The sequence below is a fragment of the Phascolarctos cinereus genome, unplaced genomic scaffold (assembly GCF_003287225.1).
Source record: "Phascolarctos cinereus isolate Bilbo 61053 unplaced genomic scaffold, phaCin_HiC Scaffold_4;HRSCAF=312, whole genome shotgun sequence".
Taxonomy (NCBI): domain Eukaryota; kingdom Metazoa; phylum Chordata; class Mammalia; order Diprotodontia; family Phascolarctidae; genus Phascolarctos; species Phascolarctos cinereus.
Window position 1 is genome coordinate 345,383,051 of NW_027555847.1, and position 16,127 is coordinate 345,399,177.

At 35.5% G+C, this 16,127-nt stretch overlaps 1 protein-coding gene and 1 long non-coding RNA gene across 2 annotated transcripts in view; one reads left to right on the forward strand and one right to left on the reverse strand.

Annotated features, from left to right (window-relative positions):
- HCN1 (hyperpolarization activated cyclic nucleotide gated potassium channel 1) overlaps window positions 1–16,127 on the forward strand; it is a 603,333-nt gene that overhangs the window by 120,647 nt on the left and 466,559 nt on the right.
- Window positions 3,424–6,682, reverse strand: LOC144456922 (uncharacterized). The gene is made up of 2 exons (XR_013486148.1): window positions 5,540–6,682; window positions 3,424–5,045 (listed from the first exon to the last, which is right to left on the reverse strand). It is a non-coding gene; the product is annotated as an uncharacterized LOC144456922 (long non-coding RNA).

Here is a 16,127-nt window from a genome sequence, read left to right on the forward strand (position 1 = left end):
ATTCAACTCCCTTTGTCACACGGTGGCTATGTGACACTGGGCAAGCTCTCAGTTAGTTAGGCAATTCTCTAAGACTAAGTGACAGAGAAGTTGCCAATCTGAATTCTTAGAGGGAGCTTCCCCACCTGAGTTCCCCATGCCAATGAAATCATACAGCCAATATCTATCCCCTGTGACTAGTGTACAGAAGAAAAGGAAGTAGGGGATAGAAAAATACTGTATTGGTTGATAATATTTTTTGTCTTAATTAGTATTTTATATGACACATATTGCACAAAATTGGTGCTCTTCTGTTTTGGGGCAATCTTCTATTGTTCAAACAGAATCCACTTCAATAATAATTATTAAATAAGATGACAATAATATTATAGACAAAAGCCCCCAACATAACTAGAATAACAATTCCCTTGACTGCTTGTGATTTACAGAGGGGTAAATTTAGGATGTAGTTAAATCTTCAAAGAATTAGATATGCAATTAGCAGATTAGCATTTTAAATGGCTAAATTTTCTGTTTACTTCCTGGGTTAAAGGTGACCTTTGAGACAAATATCTAAGAGCTCTTTAGAATATTAAAACAGATGGTATGGTAGTTTCCGTCTTCTCAGTCAAGGTTATAATATTTGTTATTATAGAACAGAAAGTATATATGACAGAGTATATTTGCTGTAAGAGAGACTGGGAATCAGAAGTAGTGGTTTTCAATGACTAGTAAATGAATTTTGAAAAATAAAAACAAATAATCACATCTGTTAACACAACTTCATGAAGGCAACAGAAGAGAAATGAAAACAAGGAGAAAAATTCAATTCTCTCCTTTGTTTTGCATTGGGAATTTGGAGAAGTTACCCTTAAAACATTATCTGTCTGTCTATCTATCTGTCTATATCTGCTTATCTCTATATATATGTATATAGATATACATAGAGACAGAGGTAGATAGATAGATAGATAGATAGATAGATAGATAGATAGATAGATGCATACATACATACATAGGTACTGACAAAGTAAAACACAATCAAGGGAATTTTAGTATCAGGAGGATTTCTAAGAAAACCCACTGTGACTGAGTAATCCAGAGCTAATATATTATAAAATGATCATTTCTATACTCAAACAAAACTTGTTCCCTATATCTTTCCTAAAAAATGAATGAGAAGTCAATGGGGAGGTAAGGAATTGGAGAAGGGTGGAATAAAGAAAAAAGAAAAATACATGGTTTTTGAGCTCAAACTGCCAATGATATTATTCACCTCATCTCTTCATTAATGTGGACAATTTCTTTTTAAAAACATTGATCTTAGGGCAGCTAGGTGGCACAGTGGATAGAGCACCAGCCCTGAAGTCAGGAGGACCTGAATTCAAATTCAGCCTTAGACCAAACACTTGACACTTAAGAACTGTGTGACCCTGGGCAAGTCACTTAACCCCAATTGCCTAAAACTAAAAAACTAAAAATATAAAAACATTGATCTTTCCAGAGAAATATTTCCCTTCTCTGTACTCTACCCCCCACTTCTGAGTGACTACTTTGGAGAGTGCAGCCAAGTAGAGGACTGAGGCATGTAAGTATATTTGATTTCTTAGATTCCAGACTCTTTCACTGGAAATATTCAGAGTTCAAGGAAACATCTTTTTTTTTTTTTGCTGGAATCATATCTCTATCTTACTAGTGTAGAAAGTATCTTTAAAATTTTATAGAAAAAGAAGGAAAAAAAAGAATGATGTTGCAAATGATCTCATATATTTTTTTAAACCATAATTGAAAAGAAGGTGAGAGAACATTTCCTCCCTTTAAAGACGAGTGCAATTGTGGTTTCTTAGCAGCAAGTAAAGTGGGAGACTTGCTATAGGATTAGTCATATTTTAAAATCTTTATGGGGAATACTTTTTTTTCAGTAACTGATGAGGCTTGATTTTGCTTTTATGTGATTCCAAAATCAATTACCTCTCTAATGGTTTTCCTGGAAGTATAAATTTTGTGGGTAACATTTCCAAAGATAATTGCATATACATTTTTTTTAACTCACAGAGCTAACCATTTAACATTATGTCCAGAGTACATTCATTTCTTTTTTGTTGTTGTTGAAGCAGCATGAAGTGGACATAATTAAATAAAAAGCAATCTGAATGAGGCCTATTCACTCATATTTCCTATATTCCTATTTCTGGGAATGCCTTACTTCATAGCATCAAATCCATTCTTCTCTCACTTGATTCAAAAGTTGATTGTGGAGGCTGTAGTGTAATGGATAAAATGCTGTTGCTGCTTATATACCATTTCAACATGATGTATCCATCAATATTGGGCTATTTCTAGTCTACCTTAAGAAGGGAGTGCTCTTGCTCTCTCTCTCTCTCTCTCTCTCTGTCTTTCTCTCAATTTAAAGGTGGAAACAGAGACCTATTATTTGAAAAAAACTATTAGGAGATGAAAGTAGGGAGCACAATCATGGCATAATAACTATTCTTATATTAGCAGCACAATTAGTGGAGAGAAACAAGGAATAAACAACCTATTAAATTTTTGAGTTTTTATGTAACTTTTTTTTACCATGTGTATTAATAGGATTTAGTGAGGTTCGGATTCGCTCCTATAAATGACACTCTCCAATGCACCAGAAAATAATAGGAAATAGATAATTTATTTAGAAGAAGTAAAGCACAGATAGTTTGAATTTGCATAGAAAGCATAAATAATAAGCATAAATAATAAGAACAATCAATAATATAGCACCGATCAAGAGAGTCGGTAATGGAAGAGAATACATCACCAATTCAAGGGAACCTCCAAAGTCAATCAACGGCTGGGAGCCCCGTTGCAGCCTGTACAAACTTGAATTGTGTAAAGATTTTCCCGGGCGAAGCGTCCTTCCCGCGGGTGAGGCTCAGCGGGCTTACAGGACGCAGTGTTTTTATATTGTTCTAAACAAAGAAGGCTTGGGGCCAAGAAGCCCTTTTTGATGCTTGCGCTATTCATGGTTTGTCCAATACACATCTGACCTTAGCCACGCTCCCATCCGCCTGAGGCTTGGTATTTTGTTTTTTAATAACATCACGTCTCACAAGGAGAGGAGCCAACCCTCCATGTCAACGTGACCTAGGAATGGCTAGTTCCTGGAATGCTAGGCCAAGAACACTCAGGAGATATGGAACGGTCATGACCGAGATTTGAACTGAACCTATTTATTTGAGTGATCTTATTAATTTAAAGGGGAATTTCCAATTTCCATTTCACTTGGCCTTAAGATCATGAGAATAATAGGTGAGGGGCAAAGGTGTGACATGAGTGTATATAGTGCGTATTTTGGTATACATACAACAATTGCATATACAAAGACATAAAAAGAACAAAGCAAGTAGTAGTATGGGGGTAGCTAAGGAATTAAAATACATAGTAGCAGTAGGAGATTTAAAAAGAAAATCATACCAATGATGATTAGTATCTGAGATCACTAAATGAGAAGCTTCGACTAGTCTTCCTGCGGCTATAAGAGTCTGTATTCGATGTTCATTTAACGCGCGTTGGTTGGACTCTAATAACTTTTTGATTTCAGTCGACTGATTCAAGATGTTCATAAGGGGATATAGAGATAGAGACACATGAGGTAGAGGCAAAGATTGGGGTACCCAAGCAAAATTTTTAACTAGGTTAGTGTCTGGTGGAAAGTAAAAATCATTTCCTTGCCAGCGTAGGAAAGATACATTGGATAAGCAACCAGAAAATGGAACAGTAGTAATATCTACAGATAGAAGTCAGAGTGATTATTAGAGCTATACAAACATATTGAGTAGATACTTCATATATCATAGAAAAGTTACTCACTGGGTATAAAGTTAGATCACACAAATTGGATGAATGTGAGAGAAGGCAGGGTTCCATCTGCCGAGTCATCATCCCACAAACAATCCCTCCATTAGTTACAACACAATCAGACAGAGTATGAGTTACATTATACCAATCTATATAGTTTCCATAGATATGAGGTAAAGCAAAGTATTTATGTAAGACAAAAGGTATTACATGAAATTGGCACATAACAGTCCAAGTTTTAACTTGGTAGAGTATAATAGTTCCAGCGCACCAAAGTGGAGTGCATCTAGCATTCTCAGGTTTTTGCTTTTTCCATACATCTGACAAGTCAAGTATATCGTTCCATATGTGAGAGTTACCTTCCTGTAGTAATCTTTGGGCATTTTCCTTCTGTATGAGGGTATATAAGTTTTGCAAGGAACATTTAGTCCAATTAAATAAAACACCAATGTTTTTCATAAGGTGTAAATTAACGAGGATGCTATTATTAAAGACTTGTAAAAATTGGCCTTGATATTGTAATGTATTTTGGTGTGGCAGGATCGTTGTGGGTAACCATTGGGCATTCACAGTCAAAGCTTGAGAAACATCTTGTCCAGCACTGCGCAGTCTGCTGCCAAGGTCTCAAGGTCTACAGAATTAACTATACCCAAACCAGTTCCTGCACCACCAAGTAATGTATCATACCAAGCTCTTTTTTTCCTGACACAACTTTCTAAAGAGGGAAAAGTTACATTATAATGAAACACTATTTTGTGTTGCAAGATAGAGGTGTTAGTACATGAGCGGGACACGAATTATTCCAGGAGGTTTCGAGTCACAGGTACAACCCATACTAATTGGTTTAGATATTCTTCATACAGCCCATTGGAGGTGTTACGACAATAAAAATAATTGTTATTTCCAGTGTTACTTGTGTCCAATTATATGTTACAGATCTTAACCTTTTAGGAAAATATGGACTAGGTGGCCAACTTGTAAGGGTACAGGATATATTGGTACCGTTTGCTGCAGTAACAGTTAGATTAAAACTAGTTAAATTGATTCTCATTAGGGGAAATAAAGGGGCGTCCCAAACTTCTACGTTGAATGGGTATGACCAATTCATGATCTGGGTGTTGTTTTCACCAGTAGATGGAATCAGTACGCGGTCCTTGCTGAGGATTCCCCACTGGAATACCTGGAGTTCATGCCATAGTTAGCGTATAGCAGGCAAACACTGTAAAACACTTAATATCGTAAAAACATTTGGGTTAGTGGGACATGATACCACTTATCATCACCAGGGTATACTACTACTATGGCAGTATTAGTGTTTCCTTGTGCTATGAGCTCAGCTGGCCTTGGTCTATCAGATTGATGCTTCTTTATCCAAACTTTAGTACCATTATCACTCTGTATTTGTAGGGGGGTCCCATAATAAAGAGAAATAATATCTAGGGTTTTACAAGTGTTTTTCTGGGTAGCCTGTTTATAGGGGCAGGCAACTAATACCCCAGAGTAGGTGTCCACACAAGTGCAGGCATATTGACACCCCTGACTAACAGGTAATGGTCCAATATAGTCTATTTGCCAAATTTGAGCAGGTAAAGACCCTCTAGCCAATTCTCCAGTGATTTTCTTCGGCACAGGCCGATGAGCAAATAATTGACATTGTATGCAGTTTTGTACTATTTGCTTAAATAGATCCAGAGGTATGTTAATCCCTCTGTCTAATGCCCACCTGTAAGATGCAAGAGCGCCAAGATGTCCTGCGGTGATATGGACCCATTTTCCTAATTGTGTTTCATTTTCCTCTCTGGGGGTGACCTTTAAAGCTTTTCCTTGAAGTTTGGATAATTCATCAGCACGGGCATTATACTCACGTTCCACAGAATCTTGATTCACATGGGCATCTACATGAAATACAGATACATTAGTACATTGACACCATTCCCATATTTGTTCCCATAATTCTTTTCCCCACACATCTTTGTCTCTAATTTTCCATTCGTGTTTCTTCCAAATTGGCATCCAAACTGCTAGGCCATTGGCTACGGCCCAGGAATCAGTATATATATATATATATGACATTGGCCACCTTGTTCCTTTTGAATTACTTGATAGACAGCCACTAATTCGGCCCATTGGCTACTCTGGCCTTCACCAGAGCTTTCCAAAATAGTATTGCATGAAGGGTTATAGGCTACAGCTTTCCAACATCGCTTAGATCCTATATATTTAGCCGAGCCATCAGTAAACCAAGCATGCTTCTTCTGCTCGGGGGTTAGAGAATCATATCCATTATTCCAAGAAACAGGTGATTGATCATAAGACTTTGGTGGTATATCAATATCATTTGAATGTTTTGGTAATTCTAATACCTTTTCATGCAAGGTGGAAATACCCGATCTGCCTGTCTTGACTCTATTTTGCAAATACCATTTCCATTTAATAATTGATGATTCTTGGGCATGTCCTATTTTATGTGAGGCGGGGTCCCCATAATCCAACTCATAATGGGTATGGCTGGCCTCAATACAACTTCATGGTTTAAAGTTAAATGTTCTGTCTCTACCAGGGCCCAATATGCAGCCAATAATTGTTGTTCAAAAGGAGTATAATTTTGGCCAGCAGGTGGCAGTTTCCGCGACCAAAATCCTAAAGGAACATTCCTGCCCTGTTGTTTTTGCCATAAACTCCAATCAGCATATCCATGCAAAACTGTAACTTGCAATTCCATCGGCCCTGGCTGTACAGGCCAAAGATCCAGGGCAGTTTGAATAGCTATTTTGGCTTCCTCAAAGGCTTTCGATTCTGTTTCCCCCCATTCAAATGCATACTTTTTCCGGGTAACTTTATACAATGGCTTCAAAATCTGACCTAAATGAGGAATGTGATTCTCCAGAAAAAACAACCCAACGAACTTTTGAGCTTCTCTTTTGTCCCTAGGAGGTGAAAAATCTAATATTTTTTGCTTGGCCTTGGGGAGGATTTCTCTATGACCCTTATTCCAAATTATTCCTAAAAACTTCACACTTTGAGCTGGACCTTGAATTTTATCAGGATTAATCTCCCATCCCTTCTCCTTCATATGTTCTATTAGTTGAGTTAATCTTTTCTCTACCACCTCTTTATTCTCTGCCTGTATTAAAATATAGAGGTCAAACTCAAAAATTTTAGACAATCCTTGGGGTCTAGCCACACTCCTCCAGCTCCCCCATCACTTAATCTTACAAGCCAGGAGATTGCAGGCTCTCCTGATCGCTGTGAAAACCTACTAAGCAAATCAGTAATTTCTCTTTGGGAGTAATCTTCCGTGATTTCAGTCACCCGGGGTGGGTTAGTTCCCTCCTTTTCGGCTTTTCTCCTATATCGGCCGAGCTTCCCCGTCTAAACATCCGGAATTTCCTCTATTATCACTTCCCCCCACCTATCATCATCTTCATCCCAAATATCACCTTCCCAAGTATCAGGGTCCCAATTCATATTTGCTGCGCGATTACAGCATGCACTTTCCTTTTACTCACCCTTCAAATTTTCTACACACACTCCTCTCTCCTACATGCTTAAACTTCCTTGCCTTTCTTTCTAATGATTTAAAATCCCCTTAAAACCTGTACATATCTCATTCCTTTCTAATTCTGACCTAACACTTCAACAATCCTTCCCAACTTGCCCTCTACCAACCATATAACCTAAGTAATAAAGTATTCTTCTCTCTTTCCCTCTCCCATCCACGCACTGCTTTGAAGCTGCTGTTACCTGGGGAGGGAGAGGGGGAAATGAAGGCAACTTTTCAGAGTCCTGCTGCAGCCTTTGGCTGTCTGGCTGCAAACAACCCAAAAGGGAGGGAAATGATGTACTGGTCGTATCCCCCCATTATCCCTGCTGGCAACCGCCCATCCGTCGCACCCCAAACGAGAACCCCCAACACCCCCAATCCTCACTAGGTCCTGTACACTGTGACCAGGTTTTTGCGAGCGAGGAAAACGGAGGGTCCTCCCAACCGGGGACCTCTACCGGAGCCCGGGGCTCTTAAAGAAAGGCATTTATACAGCGAATCCTGTTCGTGACGCCAATTTTGTATTAATAGGATTTAGTGAGGTTCGGATTCGCTCCTATAAATGACACTCTCCAATGCACCAGAAAATAATAGGAAATAGATAATTTATTTAGAAGAAGCAAAGCACAGATAGTTTGAATTTGCATAGAAAGCATAAATAATAAGAACAATTTTAAATAATAAGAACAATCAATAATATAGCACCGATCAAGAGAGTCGGTAATGGAAGAGAATACATCACCAATTCAAGGGAACCTCCAAAGTCAATCAACGGCTGGGAGCCCCGTTGCAGCCTGTACAAACTTGAATTGTGTAAAGATTTTCCCGGGCGAAGCGTCCTTCCCGCGGTGAGGCTCAGCGGGCTTACAGGACGCAGTGTTTTTATATTGTTCTAAACAAAGAAGGCTTGGGGCCAAGAAGCCCTTTTTGATGCTTGCGCTATTCATGGTTTGTCCAATACACATCTGACCTTAGCCACGCTCCCATCCGCCTGAGGCTTGGTATTTTGTTTTTTAATAACATCACGTCTCACAAGGAGAGGAGCCAACCCTCCATGTCAACGTGACCTAGGAATGGCTAGTTCCTGGAATGCTAGGCCAAGAACACTCAGGAGATATGGAACGGTCATGACCGAGATTTGAACTGAACCTATTTATTTGAGTGATCTTATTAATTTAAAGGGGAATTTCCAATTTCCATTTCACCATGTTTTTCTTCTTTTAACTGAATTGACCTGTCATTTGACTGAATTAACCAATTTTACTGATGCTGGCATCATGTAGACACAGCTTATTCATTGATAATGAGCAATGACAGGAATGAAGTCCTGTCCCAGCAACAGCAGTTCCTTGAGCCGTCTTGCAAAAACTGTAAGGATATAATTGCTAGCAATTTAATGAAGACTACAGGAATGAGAAAAAAAAAAAAAAGATGAGTTCCCTGAATGTTAATCACTTGGGTGCCCTGAGCCTGAGAAGAGAATTCCAAAGTTATAAATATGTGTTATTACAATTTTAATGACAGGAGAAAAGAAAAGAAAAAGTGAGGTACTTTTCTTCCTATTCAGCAATTACTACACTCCTGAGGGAGAAAAAGCAAAGATCATGACTGATTGTGGTAAAAGCAAGCAGGTGAGAAGACTGCAAAGTTTATTCTTAGTTAACATTTTAGAAGTATAGAACTATGGGGGAACTTTTCTGGTCCCATAAATCAAAGTAATTCTTGTATTAGGTTAAGATACCTCATATACAATGGAAAGAGTACCACATTTAGAGTCAGAAGACTTCAGTTCAAGTCCCAGCTCAGATACTGTCTTTGCAACCTTAGAGAAATAAGACAAACTCTCTAGATTTCATTTCCCTTATATTTAAAGTGAGAGAGTGCAATGTATAAAGTGTTTGAGACATAGTTTATGGGTAATTAATCATGCTAGTATATAATTAATAGAAAGCATCAGTGACACCCTTGAATTTCAAAGACCCCTATTGGAACCTACTCAATGCTTATACACCCTTGAAGAGGATGTGTTAGTGAAGGCTTCGATCAACTCTGATTGGTTAACAAAGAGAGAGAACGAATATTGTAATAAGAGTTGGACCTACTCAAATGAAGGACTGGGGTGGGGGGGGGAATGTGACTATGATCATGTCATTAATTCCAAGTCACCCCAGCCTTGGGCAATTTAGACAAAGGATTTACTCTCCTCCCAACCCCACCCCAAACTTGGCAAGTGGAACACAATAAGTCAGAATTCACCTTAGATTAAATTATTGAATTAAAATTAAATTATTCTTTGGAAGGTTTTCTAGTTGAATGAAGCAACAAATCCACTTAGATAAGATAGTCTAGGTGGGGTAAATTTTTGAAAAAGGTCAGGGATTTCCCCCAATAATTTGTTATTTAATAATCATTTCTCTCAGAGAGTTGGAATTATCAAACTGATAAATATTTATTGAACATCTACTATGTCCCAGGCACTGTGCTAAGCACTGGGAGATACTATTAATATAAAGAAAGATAGTCATTTCCCTCAAGGAGCTTGCAATCTAAAAGAGAAGACAATACACAAAAGGAGACAGGAACCAGGAAGGGTGGAGGAGATAGGACACCAGGGGTTACCTATTGCTGGGGCTTCTTGTTCCATGAGTTGAAACCAGGCAGGTCAGCAGATGCAAATTGGAGTGATTTGAAAGTCCAGTTTCTGTCCTCAGTAAAGAAGGGCATGGAGAGAAGTTTGGTACCCCACCTATCAACCTTGCAAACAGAGAGGAGAGAAGGCCAAGGGAGATGGATTCAATCAAGGCTTGAGTTAGCAGCATGGAGGTGAGTTTAAAAGTGATGAGCTCATCCTGGGAGGGGGATCTTGTTCAGTGGAGTTGATACCTGGCATGGCTGTAGATGCAAATTGGAGTCTAAAAATAATAACCTCTAAGGTTGATTCCAGTTTTAAATCTATGGTTCTATGACATTAAGGAGTCAGTTCAGAATACACACACACACAAAGGCATCATATGTAGGCAGATTGCATCAATATTTTAAGTTATAATTACTGAACGATCCAAGCTTGCCAAAGCAATACCTGGTAACAGTGAATTTCAAAATGATATGCCAGGTGGGTAATAAGGTCTTTGTAATCTACTAGTTCATATTTGCTAGCTAATTAGCCCTCCTCTCCCCCCTCAAAAAAAAAATCTCAGACACAGCACCATAGAGTTATGTGAGCTGCATTTAGTCCATGGGTTCTATGCTGGGTGCCAAGCTTCATACCATTATACCTCACCTAGAAGGAACTTAACTATCCAATAATGTCATTGATCTGGAAATCAGCTAATTATAATGAAATAACCTTGTGATTCATATGTACAGCTAAAATAGATGTCATGATGTCCATGAATTCTAACTGATATGCTTTAACTAATTGGAAAAGCTCTCCTATATATTCTTTTATTTGAAAAATGTAGCTATTTTGTTTCTAAGTTCATGGCAGATAGAAATAACAAGTTATAAATGGGAGAGATTCTTCAAGCAGTAAGGAAGTCATAGCTACAAACCTGTTCTAAAGAGAACCAGAAAAAAACCCTACAAAATTTGAAAAAGCAGACAAGAATTAAAAAGAAACATAGAAATCTGGGGCCCTACATACCTTAGCAGGACATAAAGACACCACTATGTTATTACACAATAATTGATGTTGATATTGATGAATCTGTGTCATTCAGAAAATGACTTATTCAATTAGAAATCCTTTGATGGTAGGGATATTAATTCATTCATTTTTGCATCTCTCTTATTGTTAGTCTGGTAATTTTCATGTAGTAGGTAAGTGATAAATGTTTATTGAAGAAAGATGTTTAATTCACTTAGTTTAAGAAGGGTGGGAAATGTATAATGAGATGAATGAAAAGTCCAAGAGACATAGGTTTTTTTTGGTATGTACTAATCAATTTATTAATTATGGATAGCAAATAATAAATCAAGGTCAATGGTTCTGTCAGAAACCAAAGGTGTCCCCTGGAGAATACTGAATGGTAAAATAGAATTGGAAAAGGGGGTTGTTCTTAATGAGTAAAAATCAACTCTGATTGGTTAATAATTAATGAGAGAATGACTGTAATAATGAGAGGTGGGCTTATTCTAATGACTCTGATCAAATCAGTACTCTTAGATGGTGGAGCACTAGCAATCTGTACAAAAGAATTTGTTTCCCATTCAGGCCTACCTGAGCAGAACAATGGGCCAGAATTCACCTAGATTAGATCCCCTTTACCTTTTAATGAGAACTAAGGTCTCCCAGTTGGGTGGGGTCCTGCCCAAGATGTAGGAGAATATTTCTTGGTCAGTCCTGTCCTTCACGAGGAAGTAAAAAACCAAACCAAAACAAAAACTTCATGTCCCATATATAAAATTGGTTATTAATATAATAATAATAATAATAAAATAACTTTTCTTAATGACTCACTTTAGAAATATTTCCTCAACAAATCTTAATTTAAAAAAAATCATGCTTAAATCTTTATCCTTTACCAGGAAAAAAAAGCCACACTCCTTTTTGTATTGAAAATAATATTTGTGTTTTCAAGATTCTTTAAGATTTTTCAATACCTGTTCATAAAAGTGATTTATACAAGGTTTTCTCTTCCTTCTAAAAGAAATGAAGAAAGTAGGAAAGTTCCTCAGTAGGAAAGATCATAAGCATTCCCACAAATTATTACCACATTGAAGAATTAAAGAAAAAATAAAACTTGTCAAGTTTATGCTCAAATTGAAAAAATCAATCTTTTTTTTCTTTTTAGAATAATTACAAAGCTGAATAATCAAGTAAACATAAATCAACAAATGAATATGAGTATGATGAAGTGCTGCCTTTGTGAGATTTGAGAAGATAGGTGGATAAACGATAGACAGTAGTTTAACTCTGGAGATAGAAAGTAATAATGGTTAGCCTGGAATGTGATTGCTATCATCTCTTCAAATCAACCCTTTTCTAGGAGTCATTTTTACCAATTCGTTCATCTATAAGAATCTGAATGTTGCATTCAATTCACATCCTTTTCTTTCAGAAGTTGGGACTGTAAGTGTGGAACATTCTGTCAGTCTGAATTGATGTATTGGTTATTTCTCCTATTTTTTTCCTTCCTAATTCTAAATTATAAGGAGTGGCTTTCTTTGATATGGAAAAGGAAACAATATGTGTGGTACTAGAAGCGATATAAAACTGTATCAGTAATTTTTTTAAATAAAATTTTTTAAAATGTTCTAAATTTTAAAGAACAGAATACTAATTCTGAAAAGAATCTCAGAGGCAGAAAAATAAACTCTTGATTATATAGTATTTTAGGATATGCAAGTTTTTTTTTCTCACAAAAATCCTGTGTCATTATCATCTATTATTTATAAATGAGGAAATTAAGGCTCAGAGAGTTTAAATGACTTCCCTGTGCTTACCCTACAAGTAAATATTACTAAGTATTTGAATCCAACTCTTCACTCAGTCCAATATCCTTTCTAGGCTTTTTAACTGTTCTGTTTTAAAAGTGTATTAATCCAAGTAACCTTAATCATTTCCCTCTAATGTCCAATTCTCAAAAAGTGATCTAATAACTAGAAGTTCATAAAATGGCAATTATCAGTCTTACTAGGTCATTAACAATATTGCTCCCCAAAGAAAATTATTTAAGGATCATTACAGGAAAAATAATATAGTTTTAATTATATAATACATTTATAAAATGTGTTTATAATAAAGATAAATTATATGTTTTTGGATATACACATATGAAAGTACATATTGATACATAATATATGCATTATTGAATAATATGTGGTTGTACAGTATTTATAAGCATATGTATTGTATGTATATACATATGTATGTGTATACAGATATTATATACATATGCATGTGTATGTATTTAAAAGACAAAACTTCTTATGTAATCTTACTCATGTCCTTTTAGCCTTTTCATTAAGTTTTTATCCAGTCAAGGATAGAAAGGCTAAACATCAGTACATGTAAATTAATATTATTTAATATATGAAATTTATTTCATAAATTTAAATATTACTTAACATATTGATGTCTTCTTTAACATATGAAATAGTTTTCAAAAATAATTATCTTGAACATAAAGCTTTCTATCTCAAATCATTTTCCCCTTGAAGACCATTATAATATCATCGATGCTCTCATGGGAAAAATAATCCTCCCTAACAGTCTTTTACTAATCTTAATAATAACAGTAGTCCATATTTAAAAATCATGATATTCATTCAATTCCAGGGACTTAATGCTGAATTTTACAACACAAAACCATGCTAATGCAATGAAAAATCAAGTCATATGTTTTGTGTACACTTGTTAATTAAAACACACTTTACCTTCAATTATTGCTTTATTAGGAGCTCTCATTGACTGCAAGGGATTTGAATGTTTAAAAAACTACCATAACTGGCAGTGGTTTGGTGAGCAGTGTTTTCTTCATGTTAAAAAGCACATTTTGTGTTTGCTGGCATAGAACAGCTTTTACCTAATTAACTGATCAAGTCAAGAACTGAAAGAATTCCAGATTCCAGAAGATGTCTGTTCACCATGTTGTCTATGCTTTTACTGAATATTGAAACAAGATGGTTGGTTAGATGGGGTGATGTACTTGGAGTCAGGAAGACCTGAGTTTGAATCCTACAAATGAAATTTACTAGCTGTGTGGCTCTGGGCAAGTTATTTAACTTCTCACTTTGGTTTCCTCATCTATAAAATTAAGAGTTTGTTATGTATACATGCTATATAATATACGTGTGGAAAATATATAATGAACATATATATTATATAATGCATGTACATAAACATATACATCCACATATTTATATCTACATATCTATAAATCTCTGTCTCTATGTTTATAGATATACATAGATATAGATACAGATAGATAGGCATAGGTATAGATATACACATTGTTTCTTCAAAAAGCTTGCTTCCTGTGTTTGGTAGGGAAGTTTGTCTGGAAGACTTGAAAAAAACCCCTCAACTACAGTTCTATTTTGGGAATACTACATCATTAAACATACATATTTTTATTTAAAATTAAATTAAATTGAATAAATTGAATAAAATTTATTAAAAATAAAATAAAAAATATTTTTAAGGTCAAAATCTATATTGTGTCTTCTGTAGTGGACCTAACAACACCATAGATGTGAAAATTAGTTTTCCTTACTATTGTCTGATTTAATCTCAGGAAGTGATTTAGGTACAGAAGAAAATAAAAACATATTTCTTTTGTAATCTGTAATTCTAGTTTTTTAGAAGTATAATGGAGTAGAAAAAGTCAGAAGACCTGATCAGACCCTTATAAGATAACCCCTTTTAATCTTAGCTTCTTTATCTGTAAAAGTAGATGATCACTATTGCATTATTTACTTCACAAGCTTTTACTGAAGATGCTTTGAAATACTATATATAATTACTTGAGGTAACTACAGCAAACCACATAAATGTGAATTATTTCTAAATGATGTTTGATTTTAGGTATAACATATATAAAACATGACAATAGAATCATATCTAATGTTTTTATTCAAAATCTGTCTCCATCTTTTTGTCTCTGTCTCCCCTCTCCTTTTCTCTTTTATTCTTTTACTGTTAAATTTTCCACTTTTCCTTGATCTCCTCAATCCAATAATCTCCCTCTACAACAGTCACATTTCTACTTGGATTTCAAGTTAAATTTCTAAATTTATTGGCATGTTGACTCGACTGAAAAACAAAGAATGAAACATTTTTTTGCAATTTTTTAAATGTTCCCTATCAACTTTGATCCCAATTTCCTAACTTTTCTTTTTCCATAGTTAGTGAGACAGATATGATGATTTTTTTTAAGCATTGCTCTGTGTATGGTATTTTCTGGTAGGACCATTTCCTGTACTATCCCAAACTCCTAACTCACTCTGGGAATGAGAATAGGTTAAGAGAAGCTAGAATATACTTCAATTCTATTGAATTTTAGTAGAGCTGTGTTCTAATCCTGACTCAGTTATTAAGCAGGGACCTTAAGGTAAGTCACTCAGCTTTTCTGTGAGGCAAAATCCTCATCTATCAAAGAAGATAATAATAAATGCCACATCTAGTTTAAATATTTATTGTATAATTTAAATGAGAAAGTGTGATACAAGTTTTGAAAAAGCCAAAGTTCTATACAAATGAAAGTGAGGCATCAGTTACCAAAACTATTTTGTATAACAGAGAAAAGAGAGATTAACATTGTTTATATCCTGAGAGACATGAAACTGACATAGTTTTTGTTATAGGGTTTGATGGAAGATGTGCTTATATTTGTTTGATTTTGCTCACAAAATCTGAAAATATCATTTGGAAATGATAAACACCTTGTCGATAATTCCTGCCAATAGTGTGGCTAGTATATGATTGTTACCTAAAATATTGTAATATTAAAAAAAAACAATTAGAGCTTCAAGACTTTCATAAACTGGTAATTCTCAGTCAGAATATTTTTATGGTATTCAGCCTAAATTTTCCCTCTCCATTTCATTTTATTATTCCTAATTATATCCTCTTCAGGAATCTAAATTCTTCCTTACTTCATCATCTTCATACATTTCTAGTCCCTGGGTAGCCTTATCACATTGAGTTATTTTTCTGGGACTGCTTTAATCTTTTGATTTATCCCCAACATTCGTATGATAATTTTTTTCTCAATATTGTTGCCACTCATTGTCTCACAATGATATTAGTCACTGAGAAAACAAA